The sequence below is a fragment of the Symphodus melops genome (assembly GCF_947650265.1).
Source record: "Symphodus melops genome assembly, chromosome: 7".
In the NCBI taxonomy this organism is placed as follows: Eukaryota; Metazoa; Chordata; class Actinopteri; order Labriformes; family Labridae; genus Symphodus; species Symphodus melops.
This window is the reverse complement of record NC_136697.1, coordinates 5,191,608-5,213,921: the sequence shown is the minus strand read 5'-3', so window position 1 is coordinate 5,213,921 and position 22,314 is coordinate 5,191,608. Positions and strand designations below refer to the sequence as shown.

At 40.2% G+C, this 22,314-nt stretch overlaps 2 long non-coding RNA genes across 3 annotated transcripts in view; one reads left to right on the top strand and one right to left on the bottom strand.

The window, feature by feature from the left end:
- The window catches only part of LOC306826482, a 38,166-nt gene extending 16,618 nt beyond the window's left edge, over positions 1-21,548 (bottom strand). For both annotated transcript variants that reach the window (XR_013779424.1, XR_013779425.1), the window contains exon 1: positions 21,432-21,548. This is a non-coding gene — a long non-coding RNA (uncharacterized lncRNA). The remainder of the gene's footprint in view (positions 1-21,431) is intronic.
- LOC306826480 lies at positions 11,153-12,230 on the top strand. The gene is made up of 4 exons (XR_013779422.1): positions 11,153-11,399; positions 11,556-11,619; positions 11,817-11,873; positions 11,969-12,230. It is a non-coding gene; the product is annotated as an uncharacterized lncRNA (long non-coding RNA).
- Positions 21,549-22,314: the final 766 nt, after the last annotated feature.

Sequence of the window (22,314 nt, the reverse complement as noted above, 5' to 3'; positions counted from 1 at the left end):
CGTTTTACCCAAAAGTCATCAGAACTACGCTATCAGTATGTAGTGCATTTTATGTAGCTGCAGCTATACTGTCAAGAGTTACGGGTAGAAAACGGAGGAGGACCCAATTGCAGAAAAATGATTTATTTTAAACTAAAAAGAGGCAAAAGGTAAAACTAAACATACTTTCGAACAAAATCCAAAACGAGAAAAAGCACAGGCGCAGGGAACACGAGGAACATACAACATCAGACTGGAAACCAAAAGACAACGAACCGACGAGAAGGTAAGAACACAGACTAAATAGACAAAACTAATCAGACACAGGTGAGACTAATCAGACAGGTGAAGACAATCAGGGTTATCAAGACGGGAGGGAAACGGAGAGGCAGGGAACACTGAAAACTACACAGTACAACATGAAACACTGGCTACGGTTACATGGACACAAATAATCGGAATAAAAGCCTGATCCGAATAAAAACGCTGCATGTAAATATGTCAATCAGAACAGACTGATCCGATCAGGCTCATTCCGATCTTGAGGGTATCTCTGACTGGGGTACATTAACCCTTACTGCACATGTCTGCCCCACATAAACTGACGCGTTTCCTTTTTCGTCATTCCTGAATTGAAAAACAAACGTGGCGGGAGATAAACAGAACTGGTCAGTAGCCAAAATGGTTTTGCTTGAAACTTTGAAGGAGCCGAGAATCGTAGAAAGGCTAGACGGTCAAAAGGCCAGAAACAGCGAAGTATTCAAACAAGTGTTTGATAAATTGAGTGAGGCTGGACTCATCCGAACGATCGAACAGATGGAGAAGTCTAAAAGGAGCTTACTATAAAGCAAAGACTCTTGAGTGGCAAAAGTGGTGCTGGCCCTGCTACTTTTCAGTTTTATAGTTTGATGAAGGAATTAATGGCTGATCGACCATTGACAAACATTATATGCCACGGTGTGGATGATGGACTGGAGGAGGAAAGCCATGGCGTGACCCAAGAGGACATTTTGGGTAAGCGTTAAAGTCAGATAGTTTTTTAATGATGAGCCTGGAATTGTATGATTGAACTGAATGAGTTTTCACTCGTGGGATAATGTTTATAGTTTACATCCCTGTAATATAAAATTAATGTGGAAATCGTCAAATGTCTTTAGTACTCCATTATATGTCAAGATTACGTCTAAACATAGCATTTGTGTATGCCTAAAGCATCTTATGTTATGGTTTGGGTTTGCATGTGTTTTGTGTGTGGAATGTTTTTTGTCTCTCGGCTCCTGTGGATTACCTTGCTGTTTCTCTTTGATGCTCTTTTGGACGTTTTGGATTTATTAATTATGTTTTTGTTTTGTCTTTTGTTTAATACATTTTTTTTTTTTTTTTTGGCTTTTATGCCTTTATTATAGAGGGAGGACAGTGGATAGAGTCGGAAATCAGGGAGAGAGAGTGGGGAGAGACATGCGGGAGATGGGCCACAGGCCGGACGCGAACCCGGGCCGCCCGCGCGTGAGGACTGAGCCTCAATACATGGGGTCGCGCGCACTGCCGCTGCGCCACCGGCGACCCCGTTTAATACAGTTTTACTATCTGCACTTGGGTCCTCCTCCCTGTGTTTCTGCTGGCAGTTGTGACAGAATGAACCGACCAACTATGGACCCAGCAGAGTTTTTTCCTTTGGAGTTGTGTGAGGTTGCGTATAATCTCACCTGCTTGAGGAATGACTTAAGGATGGCTTGCTGTGATGAGGAAAGGGAGGCAATCCTTTCTGAGGCTCAAAAAGAAATATGCTCAAGACCTTGGCTGATGCATATGCTCCCTCAATGGACAATTGAGTCGAGTCAGCCACAGCAGCTTAAGCCTCAGTCCAGGCCTCAACATAAGTCTGTTCCTGATTCCGCAGAGCGCCTTCTGCCTCCAGCTTCGGCAGAGCGCTGTCTGCTTCCTTTCCCCTTCCTGCTGTGCGCCGTCGTCGTCGTCAAGTGGAGGTTCCCTCGGCAGTAAAAGCCCTTGGGATGACGCCCGACAACGTCTCCTCAGTGGCCCGGCCGACACCTGACGTCTCCTCCTCCGTGGTCCGACCGACACCCGACGATGTGTCCTCGGCGGTCCGGCCGACACCCGACAACGTCTCCCCGGCCGCCTGGCCGACGCCTGACATCCTCCCGGCGGTCCGGCCGATGCCTGATGTTGTTTTGCCTGTGGTCGGGCTGGCTCCTGGGCCTTTGGAAAAGGTCCTGCCCTTTGTTGGTCGGTCACAGGGCCGTCCACCTGAGCTATTCCCCGTGTCTGCTCGGCCTCCCGGCCGTCCTCATGTACTGCCTGAAGTCTGTATGCCTGAAGGTCGGAGTACCGCCTCCATACACCCTCCACCCACCCTGGGAAGGTTTGAATTACTTTTTTGGTTTGTGATTGGGACATCTGGTAGCTGTCACTTAAGGGGGGGGGGGGGGGGGGGGGGGGGGGGGGAGACTGTCATGGTTTAGGTTTGTATGTGTTATATTTTAGAGTTTTGAGTTCTGTAATATTTCTTAGTTCAGTCTTTGGTGTTTCCTGAGTTTTAAGTTGTATGCTAGTCTTCAGTGTTTCTTTGTGTCCTTCTCTGTTGTCTGTAATATTGTTTCCTGTGTTACTCCTGCTGTGGTTACTTTGGTCTTTAGTGTGTTTCCATGTTTCCTGTAAGTTTATTTCCTGTTTTGTGTTTTAAGTAGTCTTTGGTGTTTCCTGTTTTATTTTGTATATCTGGTTTTGGTGGGTTTTACTTTGTACTTGTCCTCAAAGTGTTCTGGTCTTGTGTTCCTTGTGCTTCCCGCCTGTGTGAGTACCCTGATTGTCCTCACCTGTCTCATTAGTCTCACCTGTGTCCAATTAACCCCGTCTATTTAGTCTCTGTGTTTTTCCTCAGTCTCTTGTCAGTTCATTGTCTTTTGAAGTCTGTTGGTGTGGTTTGTCTCTCTGCTCCTGTGGATTACCTTGTTGTTTCTCTTTGATGCTCTTTTGGATGTTTTGGATTCATTAATTAAGTATTTGTTTTGTTTAATACGTTTTTATTATCTGCACTTGTGTCCTCCGACCTGTGTTTTGAAGGATAAAAGTTGGTATTGAAGGATAAAAGTTGCTATTTCATCCTTTTCGTATGTTGTTAATAGAAATCTGACTCCTCTAAATAATTACCTCAAATCTCTGCGCATTCTTTTGATGGGATGAGAGGAATGACTGTCAATCAATCAATCAATCAATCTTTATTTATATAGCGTCAATTCATAACAGGCGTTATCTTGAGACACTTTACAAAAGCAGGTAAAGGACCTTACTGTTTGTCTGTTAACATTAACAAAAGGGCAGGTAACAAGACCATGCTCATTGTTATGTTTACAAAAAGCAGGTAAAGGACCTTACTTATGGCTATATTACAAGAGCCCAGCTTAATCCGTCATGGCGTGGCAAGAAAAAACTTCCTTTTAACAGGCAGAAATCTTCAGCAGACCCGGGCCCATGACGGAACAGCCATCTGCTAAACTGTGCTGGGCTTGAAAATGGGATGGGGGAGATGGGACAAGATGCAGAAAGAAGAATAGGATGGGATAGGTTGGGGGGGGTCTGGGCAGGCCATCCTCAGGGGGAGGGGGGGGGGGGGTTGTTTGGGCAGGCCATCCTCACCAACAGTCCCAAGGAACCTAAGAGAGCTCAAGGAACCTAAGAGAGCTCAAAAGGAGAGGTTAGAATACAAAGATAGTGACAAGCTACTGCTTGTCACTATAGACATATCTTATTACTATAAGGTGAGAAAGCTGGGAGAGAAAGAGGGAGAGAGAGATAAGAGATCCTGGTGCCAGTTCCCCCGGTAGTCTAAGCCTATAGCAGCATAACTATGAGCTGGTCCTAAGCCAGCCCTAACTATAAGATTTATCAAAAAGAAAAGTTTTAAGTCTATTCTTAAAAGTACCTAGTGTGTCTGCCTCCCGGACCCCGACTGGTAGACGATTCCAAAGGAGCGGTGCCTGATAACTAAAGGCTCTACCTCCCATAGTACTTTTAGAGACTATAGGCACCACGAGCAGGCCTGCATTCTGGGAACGTAATGTTCTTGATGGATAGTACGGTACAATTAACTCTTTAAGATACGATGGTGCCTGACCGTTTAGAGCTTTGTAGGTGAGCAGAAGGATTTTAAATTCTATTCTAGATTTTATAGGGAGCCAATGGAGAGAAGCCAATACAGGAGTAATGTGGTCCCTTTTCCTCGTTCTAGTAAGAACACGAGCTGCAGCGTTTTGGACGAGTTGGAGGGTCTTTAGAGATTTACCATAGCACCCTGCTAAAATAGAATTACAGTAATCCAACCTGGAGGTAACAAATGCATGAACTAATTTTTCAGCATCATTTTGTGACAGGATCTGTCTGATCTTAGAGATATTACGAAGGTGAAAATAAGCTGTCCTTGAAATTTGTTTAATGTAGGAATCAAAGGACATATCCTGATCAAACAGAACTCCTAGGTTCCTAACAGTGGTACTAGAGGCTACACTAATACTACTAAGGGCCGTCATATCGGCAGAGAAAGTCTCTCTAAGGTTCTTAGGACCAATCACTATAACTTCAGTCTTGTCTGAGTTGAGCAGTAAGAAGTTTCTGGTCATCCAGGTCCTGATGTCCTTGACGCAGGCTTCTAGTTTACGAAGCTGGTTGGCGTCTTCTGGCTTCATTGCTATGTAGAGCTGAGTATCGTCTGCATAGCAATGAAAGTTCATGGAGTGTTTTCTCATAATACTACCTAGAGGAAGCATATATAATGTAAATAAAATCGGACCAAGCACTGATCCTTGAGGCACTCCATGGCTAACTTTGGTGTACAAAGAGGACTCATCATGAACATGCACAAACTGAGATCTATCTGACAAATAGGATCTAAACCAACTTAAAGCAGTCCCTGTAACTCCAAGCAATTGTTCTAGTCTCTGTAACAGAATCTGATGGTCAATTGTATCAAAAGCAGCACTAAGATCTAACAGGACAAGCACAGATAGAAGTCCCCTGTCTGAGGCTAACAGAAGATCATTTGTTACTCTAACAAGTGCAGTCTCAGTGCTATGGTAAGCTCTAAATCCCGACTGGAACTCCTCAAACAAGCTGTTGTTGTGGAGAAAATCACTCAACTGATTAGCTACCACTTTCTCTAAGATCTTGGAGATAAAAGGAAGGTTAGATATAGGTCTATAGTTAGCTAGAGTTCCTGAATCAAGAGTAGGCTTTTTAAGGAGCGGTTTAATTACAGCTACTTTAAATGACTGGGGTACATAACCTGCAGCTAAAGATATATTGATCATATCTAGTATGGAGCTGCTAACTAGAGGAAAGACTTCCTTAAACAACTTGGTTGGGATTGGATCTAAAAGACAAGTTGACGGTTTAGACGCAGAAATAATCGAATTTAGTTCTGCGAGGTTAATTGGAAAAAAACAATCGAGGTTAGTATCAGAATTTGGAGCCGTTTCTGCCGAATCGAAAATATAGGAGGAATCTGCACTAAGTAAAGGTAGTAAGTTGCTAATTTTGTCTCTAATGTTTAGAATTTTATCATTAAAAAAGCTCATGAAATCATTACTGCTAAGGGCTAAAGGAATAGATGGCTCAAATGAACTATGACTCTCTGTCAGCCTGGCTACAGTGCTGAAGAGGTATCTAGGGTTGTTTTTATTTTCTTCGATAAGAGACGAGTAATAGGCCGTGCGGGCCTGCCGTAGAGCTTTCATATATCGATTATGACTATCTTGCCAAATTAAACGAGATTCTATCGTTTTGGTGGAGCGCCAAATTCTTTCACATTTACGTGACGTTAGTTTTAGAGTACGGGTTTCTAAATTGTACCATGGAGCTGATCTCTGTCGTTTGATTGGCTTCTGTTTTAGGGGAGCGATTGAATCCAGAGTAACTCTAAGTGAATCCACCGCACTATCTACAAACTGATCTAGCTGAGAGGGACTAAAGTGATTATAGGAGTTTTCAACTAGGTTAGGGGATGGAACAGGAACAAAGGCAGCTGAAATAGCATCCTTAAATTTAGCTACAACATTATCATTTAAATTTCTAGAGAGCACTTTTTTATTAAGAGGAGTTAAGGTTGGTAAAAAGAAATCAAAAGTTATTAGGAAATGGTCTGATATCAGAGAATTTTCCAGAAAAACCGACAGACTGTTAATTTCAATACCATAAGCTAAAACAAGATCCAGGGTGTGGTTAAATCGATGGGTAGGTTTGTTTACACCCTGGGTGAAGCCAATAGAGTCCAATAGAGACATGAAAGCCATGCTAAGACTGTCATTAACAACATCCACATGGATATTGAAATCACCTACAACAATTATTCTATCACTGCTAAGAACTATGTGTGATAGAAATTCTGCAAATTCAGATAGAAATTCTGAATATGGGCCAGGAGGGCGGTAAACTATAACAACTAGAACTGGCTGAAAAGTTCTAAAGACTGGATGTGAAAGACTGAGTGCAAGACTTTCAAAAGAGGTATAATTCAGCTTTGGTCGAGGATTGATTATAAGACCAGAATTAAAAATAGCTGCTACTCCACCACCTCGACCAGTGTCTCGAGCTATATGAGCATTCAAATGACTGGGAGGGGTGGATTCATTTAAACTAACATATTCATCCTGAGAAAGCCAGGTTTCAGTTAAACAAAGTAGATCAATATGATTCTCTGATATTAGCTCATTTACCAGGAGAGATTTAGATGCTAGGGATCTAATGTTTAGTAAGCCGCATTTAATTGTTAGATTTTTTTGCCAAATCGTATTTGTAGTTTTGATTTTGACTAAATTTTGATGATTTACGCCTCTTTTATTGAGGCTGGAATTGCCTATGACAGGTCTGGGGCGGAGAACAGACACAGTATCTATAGTATAAGTAGGGTTACAGCTATAAGAAGATCTAACTGAGTTACAGTTAGATTTACAGTCACAAGGACAGCTATAGTGGCAGGTAAACAGATCTAAAGGAAGCGCAGAGAAGTGTGTAAGACTGCAGCTCTGCATCCTGGTCTGAACTCTGATGAGTTGTCAGGGTTTGGGACTAATAAACTCTGCTACGTTTCTAGATAATAGAGCTGCACCAACCAGAGTAGGATGGATGCCATCTCTAGCTAGCAGACCAGGCTTTCCCCAAAAGGACTGCCAGTTATCTATGAAGCCCACATCGTTTACTGGACACCACCTCGATAGCCAGCGGTTGAATGAAGACATGCGGCTATACATGTCATCACTGGTCAAATTAGGGAGAGGACCAGAGAAAACTACGGAGTCCGACATCGTCTTAGCAAAACTACACACCGACTCCACATTAACTTTAGTAATTTCCGACTGGCGAAGTCGGGAGTCATTTGTGCCGACATGAATTACAATTTTATCAAATCTACGTTTAGCCTTTGTCAGCAGCTTTAAGTGAGCCATGATGTCGCCCGCTCTGGCCCCGGGTATACACCTAACTATGCCCGCTGACTTCACTAACTTCACGTTTCTGACTATGGAGTCTCCAATTATCAGAGTTTTTGTCTCAGCGGGTGCGTCGCTGAGTGGGGAAAATGTGTTTGAAACATGAACTGGAGGCATCTCTTTCAGGTTAACAGAGTTTATTAACCTGATGAATCAAGGATATAAGTTACAGAGTCTCTGGGTTCAAACCACGCGTCCCTGACAACAGACAGATGCTGGATCAGTTCACGAAGTCTGAGCCCCGACTATCTTTCCCTGAACCCTTTTATACACTAGACAGAGAATATCTAACCAAATAATGCATTCAAGAATGTGCAGTTTTCTTCCTCCGATTGGGGCAACTTCCAAATTATGCGTCTTCGGATGAGTGGTTCCCCTTCTCTCATTGGTGCATCTACTCCCGAATCTGTAGGGGAAGACACTTCCTACCTGTTTCTTATCACAACCTGACATCTCGTCTAGTAACTAATTCTTTTTAAGGAGAAGACAATTTAGGTAATTAAGAATCCAGACTCACTCAACCTATATAAAAGTGGGTGAGTAATTAACTGTTCAGGGCCTTAAACTAAACCTATGTTTCAGTTGGTGAGTGATTCAGTTTAAAGGGCCACATCAAACACATGTTGGAATGTGCATTCACTCCTACAAGCCCTCTTCACACAAACACCTTACTGAAAAGTATGACAATTTTATTAACACACACAAACCTGGAATAAAACATGATAAAATAACTGGTATAATATAAATGTAAGCGAACATCATTCAAACTGTAAATATCAAACCTTTGCTTTGGACCGGGTGATGAAACTTTATTGCAGTAAACACATTGAATATAAGCAGAAAAAGGCCTAATATTCTATCAGTTTCATCCGGCAGTCGTGACATCTTATAGTTATAGATAGATTCCATGAAATCAGTGCCTTTTTTGAGTTTTAGAAACTTATTTTTAAAATTAAATGACCATATTTTAAATGTGTATCAAGCAAATACACGGCATTAGTAGAAATCCCACTGTGCTATCTCATACACCTTAATTCTGTGTTTTATTATATATTTATCTCGACTGAAGCGATCTTTTAGTCAACTGTTCCTGAGAACACAGCTATTGTTTACCATATTTCCAACTTTAAAAAAGTACTAGATTGCACATGCTTGTAAAGGAACTGAGTCCCTTTATTTGCTGCAATTGTGGTTTTATGTACGTTTTTGGTTTGAGCATGTTATTTGTTAGCATATTCACATGTAAAATGAGAAGAAGCATGTGGCAAACAACTCAAACAAAAATGTAATATAGTATCAATGGTAAGATGACAGTTAAAATACATTTTGATATGTAATTTATTTTTTTTAATTAAGGAAGGCAACAGGGTTGACATTGTGGTAACAGGACTGACAGGACAATACTCAGATGAACCCTAACCCTTGGGTCTACTTTAAACCCACCGACACTCATGCACTGCGACACAAAGGGAGGTCACACCCCAAACACACCTTCAGGGGAATCGTCAAATCCCAGCTCATCCGCTTTCATCGGATCTGTACAGAACCCTCGGATGTAGAACCAGCAATAACACCACTTTTTCAGACTCTGGGATACAGTAGATCCTTCCTGCGATCCATTAAAGAAGGTCACTCATACCGTTGGTTTGTGGAGGGGTGGGGGAAACATGGAGGAGGACAACTTAAAAGTTGTCCCACTCATCAGTACATTTTTTTCATTCGCTACAAAAATGAACAGGATAACAAAAAACAATTTCAAAAAAGCATCTACAAACAGAGTCCTTCTCAAGCTCTAGGGTCCTCCCAGCGTACCGAAAAGGAAAAAATCTTAAAGATCTTCAGTTCTAAAGTTCATGCTGCAATGAAAGGGAAACCCAAACACATGAATAAAAACTTCCAAATGATAACGTACATCAAGAATATTTTTGCAGAAGCGCCAATAGCACAGCACAGTCGTCGAATGTGTCACGGGTGCAGCGTCACGAACAGAGGAGGAGACCCAAACGCACGACTCTGGGGTAAAAGCAGAATCAATGTCCATTTATTGCAAGCAGGGTTCGGTACACGGGTAGTCAGTCGGTTCAAGGCAGAAGTACAAAAAAACGGCAGGCAGGGTTCGGTAAACAATGATCAGATAGTTCCAGGCAGAATACAAAAACGGCAGGCAGAAATCAGGGTCAAACAATCAGGATCAGAATCAGAAGACAAATACAAAAGTGCTGCTATTGCTGCTACAAAAGACAAGATGAACTGGCAAGGAGTGAGAGGAAACACAGACACTTATATACTGAAAGGGGGTGGAGTTAACAAGACACATCAGGTAATCGGCAGGGTGGAAAAACACTGGGGAGAAGGACATGCAGCCAACAGAACTGACAGAAAAGGGAGGTGGAGTTAAGACACAGGTGAGACACATCAGTTATCAGACAGGAGGGAAACAAGGAACAAAAAGCACAAGACCAGAAACTGAGGACAAGAACAAGTAAAACACAAACACAGGACATGATGGATGAGGAAACAGAAATAAACTAAACCCTTAACCAGGGAATGTGACAGAATGTGGTCTATGTTATTGAGTGCAGAATCTGCAAAAAAAACTATATGTGGGACAAACTCAGAACACCCTGTCTCAAAGACTCAAACATCTGTACCACATTGATCATGGAAACTAAAATACTGTATTATTCACACACTTCACTCACCATGGTAAAGAAAACCTGATCATAGCAGGATTCGAGAGTAGGTTGAGTTGGACAATGCCTCAAAGGACCAGAACAGAAACATGGTGGATAAAGCATCTAAAAACAATCATTCCTAATGGGTTAAATGAAATCTACCATTAGAAGTGGTCTTTGAGTTGCTGGGATTTATACTTACCTCCATGTTCTGGCATCTATCTGAAAATAAGGAAGAAATGTATATACTTCTTAAAAAATAACAAACAACAAAAAAACAAAAAGAAATGAACTCATACTTCCCTTCTTCTGCCTCTGATGCCGACCTTAAAATAAAAATGTTACTTACCCTCCTGGATTCTTTATCATGAAGGTGGAGATGACAACCTTTCTTATCAGTCCTCGCCCGGTATCAGCTTCTGTCTCTACTTAAAACCTGAAACAGAAAATCAAAAAGTTGTGCGTGCCCGTGCAAAGTATGACTATCTTGACAACACTATTTTAAGCATCCTTTTAACCCTTTTTTCCTAACCCTAACCCTTTTCGAGACAACTGTACTGTATTTTACTTTCTAGAAATGTTTTGGAGAGTAATTTATTTTTAAAGTATTTTAGCAAGCATTTTTTTGTTCTCGTATTGGCCAACAGTACTTATTTCATGTTAAAAATATAAAAATCACATCCAATACATCACAACCGTATTCAATGTTTTTGTGGCAACAATTTCATAAAATCCAAGGATGGAAAGAACATTGACATTTCATGTAATAACAATAAAATAAAATAAATCTTGGCTTCTCATTAACTCATTCCCCGCCATTGACGTAATTTTCTGTCAATTGGTGTTTTCAGTGTAATACGATAGGGGGCGCTCTGACGGATGTTGTGAAAAAGTTACAGGGCTGTGGGGTCAAAAACCAACAAACAAGACCACCCGCGGGAAAGTCGAGAAAAAAACAAACATTTTCTTCGTCCTTATTTTCCAGCCGGCGGTGTTCTATCAGTCTGTATGTGAGTTTGATGCGCGTCAATAAGTCAACATTAGCCGTATAGATATGAGATAAAAGCTCTTGAACAGTACAAACATGCCGGCGCCAGCAAGGAGATATTCAGCTGCTGAAGCTACAGAGTTACTTATAGATACAGACTCTGATAGTTCATTTTTTGACGTTCGTGAAACTGATCTGGATGAAGGCAGCAGCGGAGGGATTCAGGACCTACATTCAGACTTTCAGGACGTGTAAGAGGTAAGATATGATCACGGTATTTTTTGATTTATCGTGATAGCGTATGCATCTGATAATTCATGAGATAACGTGACGTCGAAATAACATATCCCTCAGTTTTGTACATAAACTATGTACCAAACGAATTTTTGACAGACTTTTTATTGTAATTTCCAGACACAGAGTCCAGGTCTCCAAGATCCAGGTCTCCAAGGTCCAGACATACACGTAGGTGCAAGAGGTGAGTTATGATAACATATTTTATTTAGTTTGATAGAATGTTACTTGGATTGTATGATTATTAGATACTACAAGACAAGAGCATCTGCTAACTTGTGAGAGAAGATAAAAAAAAGAAATAATTTAGCTTTCATATTGTACACAAACTATTTACCAAATGAATATTTGTTTGACATTTTACTGTCATTTTACACACAGAGCCCAGGGATTCAAGGCCCAGGTGTCCTTTATACAGACCTACCCAAGGTGAAAGAGGTAAGATGTGATATGAAGAAGCCGAAAAATAACGTTCCTCTCTTTGTGCACATCACACTGTTGAATAAAAAAGTTGTCATTCTAATTATTTACAGGTCGATCACAGCAAAGAGGCAGAGGTCGGACCTGTGGATCTTATGGGTGTGGTGGAGGTCAAGTACCTGGTGACCAAGCAAGAGGCTCTGTAAACCAGCCAGGTGCAGGTCCTGGTCCAGGTCATCTGATGTGGAAAGAAATGAACTGGCAGCCAAAAGACTTTCCTTTTCACTGAGAATCCTGGACCTCTAAATGATGCTGCTGCTCTTGATCATATCATTCCTAAGCCTGACCTTGAAATGTACTGGTCTACAGATGACATTTTGGTCACCCCCTACTTCAACAAGGTCATGTCCGCATCCGGTTTGAAATCATATGGAGATTTCTACACTCCAATGATTATGAATCAAGGCCAGCAAATAGCACTGACAGGTTGTACAAAGTCCGCCCTGTCTTATATTACCTTATATCTAAATTCAGTCAAATGTATCAACCTAACACCAACATTTGCATTAATGAGGGTATGCTTCTGTGGCGTGGACGGCTAGCGTTCAGGGTATACAATCCCCAAAAACCTGTCAAATATGGGTTCAAATCCTTCATCCTTCTGACACAGGCTACCGTTACAACATGAAACCCTATTGTGGAGAAGGCACGTCCCTGGAAGACACAGTTGTCTCTCTTCTTGATCAGGTTTTTGTTCAACTAATGTTTTACTATTGATTCGTGTGAAAGCAAACTGGTGTCTTAGGTTAAACAAATGCCTCCTGAATCTGGTCAGTTGTTCGTTAAACACATCAATTAGCTCCCCTCTGCTTTGTTTTTTTATGGTCGAAGAGAGGGAAAAACACTAGGAGGTTAATATCACAAGGAAAATACGAAACATCCAAAATCCAAAAATCTTCTAGAGCGCGCTGACACAAGGAGTACAAACCACTGGAGAATGAACAATAGCGAGCAGGCTTAAATGCAGCGCTGATTAGATCCGGTTCACCTGTGGACACACCTGACTCCAATAATGATCAAGGGGGAAAGGGAAACACAGGAGGAGCAGACGCAGACATGAGGACCTAATTTGAATATTATTTGCATAATTCACACAACTTCCGCTTTGACTAGTGGGGACCTTGCAACCACAATATGTATATATAATAACAAATGCCATGCATCTATATCATGTAAATCCTCAGATTATTACTTCCACCAAGGAGGTAATGTTTTTGCCAGCATTTATCCGTCTGTCTGTTTACAAAGATAACTTATACTAAAAGTTCTGAATGGATTTTAATGAAATGTTTATAATGAGACAAGGAACAGATGATTACATTTTGGTGATGTCCTGGATTTACCATCTGGATCCAGGAAGTTTTTTGAAGGGGTGGAAATGAGCTGCTTGGCGGAGGTCTGTGCTGTCCAAGTGCTTTTCTAGTTGTATTTGTTAAAAATATTGTTAAAATTAATTTGTTTTGCTTAATAGTTATTAAAACCTTGTAGCCCTTCTAATTTTCACTGTTAAAGATATTCCTTCTTTAACTTTCACACAGTCAAATGTAGTTAATATTTTTTAACCAGTCTAACACCCAGCATTAGCTAACTACTACTGTATCAGCTATTACCACTATAATACACCACCACCATGTAAAGAATGTCAAGACATAAAACCCACATTTTAGGAACGCAATGGAGAAATGAACTTTATGGTGTTCAACTTCATAAAATGAAGTCAAATGAACCTCAAAACAATCCCTGAGTGATTTACAAAGGGATTCCTCACATAAAACATAAATACAACTTTCACCAAAAAAACAACAACTTTTGGCCACAATTGTCAATTAAGAGAAAATAAAATGGTGCACAATGTTCAAGTATGTCTCAAAAATATAACAAAACATTCATCATGTTCAGTCGACCAGCGCATTTTGCTGAGACATGAGAATTAAAGCAAAAACTGCCTTCCTGAAACTGTAGTCTTATAATTATTTACGTTGCATGTTTTTTTTTGTAGGCTGTAATGCAGTTATAGATATAGAATTTTAGGTTCTTCCAGTCTCGGTTCTTAAGAGCTTCTGGTTCAGCTTTTAAACACTGTTCGCAGTCAGTCTTGCCAGGTACAGTACAAGAGATGATGAACTTGTGCATGTGCCTTTCCACCGCTTGCACCTCCGTCTGCTGCCAGGGTGTTTTCTTTCTTGTAGTTGATTTACCTTAAAGAGGTCAGAAAAACAGATTTGTAACACAGAACTTTATAACACTCAAAAACCATAACCATAACAAATCTATTCATATGTCTGTGATAGCACTGAAACATGAAGAAATTATTTGCTTGCATGCCCCCACCCCTTAGTACAGCATGTTATTAATCAACTATGAATGCTGACAAACACAGTCATGTGAACCACCCGATGAAAGCCTGCGTGTTTTTTAAACATATTTATTCATATGGATATTTAATATCAATTTTAACAATACTGAGGGATAGATGTAATATAACTAAACTAGAAAAGCACACAAAACTCCTGAATCCAGATGGTAATCCAGAACGTCACCAAATTCTAATAACCTGTTCCTTGTCCCAGTATCAACATTTCCTGAAGATTTCATTCAAATCCGTTATGTGCCATCATTAGTATGACCCAAAGTCTGGGATGGGAGTAAATTCACTCATCTAATTTGCATATTATGACGTCACATTGTCAGAATGTGTCAAATCCTTGTCTGCACATACCCAACAGGGTCATCAAAATGTCTGATCCAATTGTGATCCACTTCCTCATCTCTCAAGCAAACCCAGCCATTAGCATCGTAATTTACGACGGGACCCTGAACGCCACAGCTGCCTCCATCGTTATCAGCAGTTGATTTTCTCCTGCGGCTTCTCCCATTTCTGCCGCTATTTTCACGGATTTTTACATTCCCGCTACCCCGTCATCATTAGCGGTGTTCTGACCTTCCCTGCTACCCCCACTATGGACATGGTGAAGCAAAGCATCAGCTTTAGTATGTGCTGCTTGACTGTCATGGCGAACGGACTCGCCGGCGATACACACGCTAACACTACTTCGTTTCCGCGACCGGGGGGCGGTTTTCAAACTCTATAAACTCCAAAACTTTGAATAGAAACACGCCCCCAAATGTTGCTCAGGTTGAAGTTACAGATGTCTGACATCTCCTGGTGTAAAGTAGTAACTACATGAGGCACCATATTTACAGCTATGGCTTGTTAAATTCAGCAACGTCGCTTGTCGCAATTTTGCGACTTTGGCGCTTAGAGGGTTAAAACTGAATATACGTTGAAAAACTAAAAAATGGAGAGTCCTGGAATGGCAGAGTCAAAGCCCAGATTATAACTCCATTGAAATACTGTGGGGTAACTTGAAACGGGCTGTACATGCAAGAAACCCCTCAAACATCTCACAACTGAAATAATTCTGCGTTGAGGAGTGGAACAAACTTTCCTCAGACTGATGTCAGAGACTGGTAGATGCTACAAGAAGCCAAAAGGGCTATCTTTTGTTTAATGAGTAAAACAAGGTAAATTGTTGTTGTTTACCTGCAATTAAATCACTTTCTTTTCCAGAGATAAATAAAAACAAGATTAGACATTGAAACGTGAATGTTTCTTAATAAAGAACTGAACATTTAATGGGGTGTCCTCATTTTTTTCACATGACTAGTTTTCTAAAATTTCTTATTATGGTTTTACATTGATATAACGATTGTCTGTGACTTGATATATACAAACTTATTAGAAAATACAATGATTTTGACAACTGTTCCTGGAGGTTGTTTGATATCAATCCTTTAAAGTAAGCACAGGCTAAATGCTTCACCTTAGCCATCCATTTATTGATAGAAACTACAATTTATTATTATTCTAACACCTCACATGGAGCCTGAGGTAAATGCTGTTAGGTAGCTGCAGTTCACTTGGACAGGTGCGTGATGTAAAGTTGAAAAGAGTAAATAAAGGCACTTGGTAAATGTCAGATTTACAAAGTGATTTAAACTACACTGCAAGTTTTTTTATGGGCAGAGCACATTTTAAATGTCAATACTGTAATCAATCTGATCATTGTTCTGCACTTACTTTTTATATGTTCATAGAAATATGAATGAAAAAAAAAGTCAAGTTCATTGGGAAGAATCAATGGTAATATTTTTATCAACATTTTGAATCAATTCAATAAATCTGTCTAGTTATCCTAATATGTATCATGTCCAATAATTAACAAGATTTTACAACCATTATGAAAATGCAACTATGGAGTTCATGGCTTTAGAAGCTTTATAAACTATTATTTAAATTTATATTAAAGCTACTCGAAGTTGATTTGTGTCTTCAATATGAGTGTTCCTGCAAGTTATAACTTGGCATCAATCCACTCACTATACCGCTCCAGCCACTGCAAACGTTTTAGTCCAACTGCAAGCACCTAGTACACTCTAGCAACAACCAAGTAACCTTACCAACAAATACCAGTGGGTTTTAGAGCATTTTGATCTGGGGAGTTATGTGTAGACAGCACAACAATTTGGAGCTGGTGGAGTTAGCAAAGTCTTCAAATCACATGCTGTTGACGAGAGGATATCTGATTGATTTAAAAGGAAAATGTATAATGTTTTTGTGACAAAATTACTATGAACTGTAAGGTGGCAAGTGATTCACATGTATGTCTAGTTTCTTTGTGTTCACGTGGCTGGTATACCTGTTAAAACATTTTCTAATTTCTAGTTTATGTCGTACACCAATAGTACATCTTCAGCAAACACCATAATAATCATGCCAAAAGAGAAATGATGAGAAAAGTTCACCTTTGGAGGTAGAACTGACCCCTGATGGAATCTCATCTGATGATCGGGGTTTGCATCTCTTGGGTTGTGGTGGCATTTCATTTCTCTCAGTGGGAGGAAGCGTCTCCTCTGCTGATGGTTCTATGAAATATAATCAAAATTCAACATTTTTTGAAAGGTACAGTGTGTGCTTTACATGTACTATATATATTACTGGCAATGTACTATAGATGTGTCATTTGTTGCACTAATGATTCATAATTACAATTAATGCACAGAAATCCATTAGAGACTAAATTTGTGTTCAACATTCCAAGTATAGTTTACACCGTTTTATTGAATTGATTGAAACAGTTTTAGGCTTATTTTATAATGCCTTTTTTATATTGTTCATGCCGTTAATCCATGTACAATCACACAAAAAAAACAAGTGCCAACTAACCCATGATGTTTACTCTACTAGAGCAGGCGTTGAAACTCACTTGCATTCTTCACAAGCTCTTCATCGTTTGAAATTAAACCCTTAGCTTTTAAGAGTTTGCTTACTTTAACGAGGGTATTCCCAAGTTTGTTTGCAAGTGATGGAACTTGGAACTTGTTTGTTTCACTATCATACCCACATGTAAACTTTACAGCTTTGACAGTCTCCATGTACATCTTTGGATTTATGAAATCTTGCATGTCTTTTAAGCTGGTGAATTTCCTGGCACTGTGTACCAGCCTTCCCATTTCTCGCATCTTCCCTCGCACACACTGTTGATTCTTGGCTGATGTCCCACCTTTGTTCAACAGGTGCTGCCCAATATCAATAATGACTGTCGTTTTTTACGATATTTGTGATTGGGTCAGGATTCATGGCACAGATTAGTCCCCACAGATTCTTACTTATGTTTGAAGGCACAGGCATTGTGTATGCACACATGGACTGAACTCTGTTCTGTCCTGGTTTAGGGGTGACTGATCCAGGTTTAAGTCTACATGTGCGCATATGTCGCCAGAGGACCTTTCTCTTATAAAGTGCCTGACAGTAAGCACAGTGCATGAAATCATTTCCCTGTGCTTTGTCAGAGGGTCTTTTAAATGGAACCAGTTCTCCCTTTCCAGACTCCAAAACAGAAGCATTGTGAGTATAGTTTCCCTTGTTGCGATTATAATCCAGATATGCTTTTCTCTGTTTGGAACCCTTTGGATAACTCAGAGCCTTAGACACATCAGATTTGTCCTCATGTGCACGTTTGAGATGCCTAGCCATTTTAGCAAAAGGCTTACAGCAGTACCAGCAATAATGTCTCTTGTCATACACTCTTTTCCCATCTTTTTTGTTCTATGCGTTGACAAGTATGTTGTCATTTAGGTCTTGACTTGAGCAGGGTTCTTCTTGTACAATGTCTTCAGAGGTAAGACTATGCCTGTCACTCTCAAAAGTCATTTTGTCTGATGTGGTGGAGTCCCAGACAATGGCACTCAAAGAGCCAGACATATCCCTCATTTGATCAGGACACAGCTGTTTTGCCCTTGGGTTGACATTAAGGCTCACATCACTGTCGGTGTCACTTTCACAAGTGGTATCTGGAATATATTCATCTGTACTCCCTGATGAAGAATCATAGAGCTTGCCAGGATCTTCAGGATCTGTGTATTTCATCTAAAAAATAAAATATAAAGTAAACAGAATTATGTAAAGCTGTAAGAATGAGTTAGTTAATCAATAAAGTGAAAGAGATAAACCGACAACTATTTTGTTAATCAGTTTACGATTCAAGGCATTTTTAAGAGTTAGTTTGCGTCATTACGTTGTCAACATTGTGAGAAACTGGTTTATGTTTTTAACAGCTTATGAGCTCAAATAAGTGATACACATTTTTTACAGTCCTCCAGCATTTTATAGAACACATGAATGATCATTTCCAGCAAGTTCATTTTGTCTACTCCAAATATTACTTTCAGGTTCTTATTTTCAGACAAAGTAGGTGATGTTCTTTACCTGACATGTTTCGACTGACAGCTTCAGTCTTCCTTAGAGGTGTCAGCTGATCGCTGTGACGTATCCTCTTGTGGCGTTTCTACATGGGCGTGGCCAACCCGACAGATCTGTCAGTTCTGTCAGGTTGACCACGCCCCCCGCCGCCCACTGGTCCTTTTAGGAGAGAATCCCAGGTGTGAGACATCATGTATGCTCCCTCATCCCGGTTCATGGTCTTGTCACCCCTCTTCCTGATCTCTATGGCCTTTTCACTGAGAATCCTGGACCTCTAAATGATGCTGCTGCTCTTCATCATATCATTCATAAGCCTGACCTTGAAATGTACTGGTCTACAGAGGACATTTTGGTCACCCCCTACTTCAACAAGGTCATGTCCCGAAACCGTTTTGAAATCATATGGAGATTTCTACACTCCAATGATTATGAATCAAGGCCAGCAAATAGTACTGACAGGTTGTACAAAGTCCGCCCTGTCTTATATTACCTTATATCTAAATTCAGTCAAATGTATCAACCTAACACCAACATTTGCATTAATGAGGGTATGCTTCTGTGGTGTGGACGGCTAGCGTTCAGGCTATACAATCCCCAAAAACCTGTCAAATATGGGTTCAAATCCTTCATCCTTCTGACACAGGGTACTGTTACAACATGAAACCCTATTGTGGAGAAGGCACTTCTCGTCTCTCTTCTTGATCAGGTATTTGTTCACCTAATGTTTTATTATTGAAAATAATAATGATATTTAAGTGTTTGTAAAAACAAAGTATTTCTGAGTGTATAAGAGAAGAAAAATGTATAATATAGTTTGTAAATGTCGTAGTGCTACACTATTCAAAGAAAATTTATAATTTTATGTAATCATTTTTATTTATTTTAGTTATTTATTTTAAAATATAACTGTAGTTGTCAAATGAAAGTAAAAAGAATCCAAATGTAAACTCAAAATCACATTTTTTTCTTGAAAATAAGTGTGTTTTACAAAAGTGCTGTTTTCTCTGCTTTTTGTCCGGAATGTTGTTTTTTTGTGAAAATGGCCGATATTCAAGTGCTGATAAAAAAAGATTGAATGAAGTTTGAATAAAATAATTTTTTGTATATGAAAGCAGAGGCTCTGATCTTTCTTTTGATGTATTCAATATTTACATATTCAAAGAACAAAATATTCTGTGGGTCTTGAAAGATTGGTGAAAATGGTGAAAAAGGCTGGCGCTGGATGGCAAACATTCTAGAATTCTCTGGCGGGGAAAGTGTTAATTGTAGACAGCCCAAACAAATGAAAGACAGATGAAGTGTCCAACTGGTGGGAAGCAACCCCTGACAAATACTGGACTAATTCGCAGCGACCTGGCGTCGTGGACTGAACCAGGGTAGCCCACAAAAATGTCCAGAAATTTGCCAGTGCTGTCGCAAATCACCTGCAGCTGGACAGAGTGGAACAGTTTCCTGTTCAGGTAATCTGCTGCATTGGGACCGTGGGGGAAATAAGCGTGAGACACATTGTGCGTGCACAATGTCAAAGACGGTTATCTTTGGCACATCAAAGACCTGGGAGACAACTGTGTACGACAACCCATGTGCCAGCCAGTAGACCACAAGAAGGACCTCCATGTACCGCCCCCAGCCATGGGTCTTCTCCCTACTGAGTAGGGCCATCAAGGCCTCAATTGACGGCCTACTCAGGCGGTAGTCAGTGGTCAGATCTTGAGATTCATCAAAAAAGATCTGAACAAGAGAGACATGGGCATTGAGGGTGGCATATATACGTCTCTAAATTTATCAGAGACAGTTTTAGCCACATTATGTTTTATTCAACATATTTCATTCACATAATGCTTTGTGCAATCTTACATTTGTATGCCTATAACATTAAGTACATTCTCAATGTGACGTTCTTTTACTTCTCTTACTCGTAGGCTCATTTCCTTTTATTCCAATATCACAGGTAAGAGGCGCAGGGGAAAGCTTTTAGATGCGATTTTTGTAGTCCAGTTTTCGGAAAACTGTAGCTTCACTACGGCACTAACGTCCGCTACCGACGCATTATTACGTCACCTAGTAAAAGTGCAGTCGGATTGTCAAAACAATGCGATCGCCTTTTCCGAATTCCTTTATGAATTTTCCCAACTCCTTTCCTTAACTGTACTTGTGTGCTTTTTTTATATGTCATTAGACCTACTTATATTCCAATGTTCCATTCCTGATTATATTTTATATTTTATATTTTTCCTGATTAAGTCTTTTGGCTGCCAGTTCATTTCTTTCCACATCAGATTACCTGGACCAGGACCTGCACCTGGCTGGTTTACAGAGCCTCTTGCTTGGTCACCAGGTACTTGACCTCCACCACGCACATAAGATCCACAGGTCCGACCTCTGCCTCTTTGCTGTGTTCGACCTGTAAATAATTAGAAAGACAATTTTTTTATTCAACAGTGTGATGTGCACAAAGAGAGGAACGTTATTTTTCGGCTTCTTCATATCACATCTTACCTTTTTCACCTTGGGTAGGTCTGTATAAAGGACACCTGGGCCTTGAATCCCTGGACTCTGTGTGTAAAATGACAGTAAAATGTCAAACAAATATTCATTTGGTAAATAGTTTGTGTACAAAATGAAAGCTAAATTATTTCTTTTTTTTATCTTCTCTCACAAATTAGCAGATGCTCTTGTCTTGTAGTATCTAATAATCATACAATCCAAGTAACATACTATCAAACTAAATAAAATATGTTATCATGACTCACCTCTTGCACCTACGTGTATGTCTGGACCTTGGAGACCTGGATCTTGGAGACCTGGACTCTGTGTCTGGAAATTACAATAAAAAGTCTGTCAAAAATTCGTTTGGTACATAGTTTATGTACAAAAATGAGAGATATGTTATTTCGACGTCACGTTATCTCATGAATTATCAGATGCACACGCTATCACGGTGAATCAAAAAATACCGTGATCATATCTTACCTCTGACACGTCCTGAATCCCTCCGCTGCTGCCTTCATCCAGATCAGTTTCACGGAGGTCAAAAAATGAATTATCAGAGTCTGTATCGATAATTAACTCTGTAGTTTCCGCAGCCGAATATCTCCTTGCTGGCGCCGGCATGTTTGTACTGTTCAAGAGCTTTTATCTCATATCTATACGGCTAATGTTGACTTTTTGACGCGTGTCAAACTCACATACAGACTGATAGAACTCCGACCGCTAGAAAATAAGGATGAAGAAAATGTTTGTTTTTTTTCTCTCTACTTTCCCGCGAGTGGTCTTGTTTGTTGGTTTTTGACCCCACAGTCCTGTAACTTTTTCACAATGTCCGCCAGAGCGCCCCCTATCGTATTACACTGAAAACACCAAATGACGGAAAATTCCGTCAATGGCGGGGAATGAGTTAAGATGTTTTGGTGAGTATGCCTGTTATGTATTAGTGTCAGGTTTTACTCTGCTGATGGATGGCTGCAAAACTTTACAATTCACATCATTCAATAAACGCAACAGGAATTTATTTGGTCAACTTTGTCTATTTTTTATTTTTCACTAGGTCACCCAGCAGGCTCAAGAAGCGTTCATTTTGCTCCAGGAGAGCAGCATCATCTTCTTTAGCCTGCTCCCTCGTGAACGACAAAATGC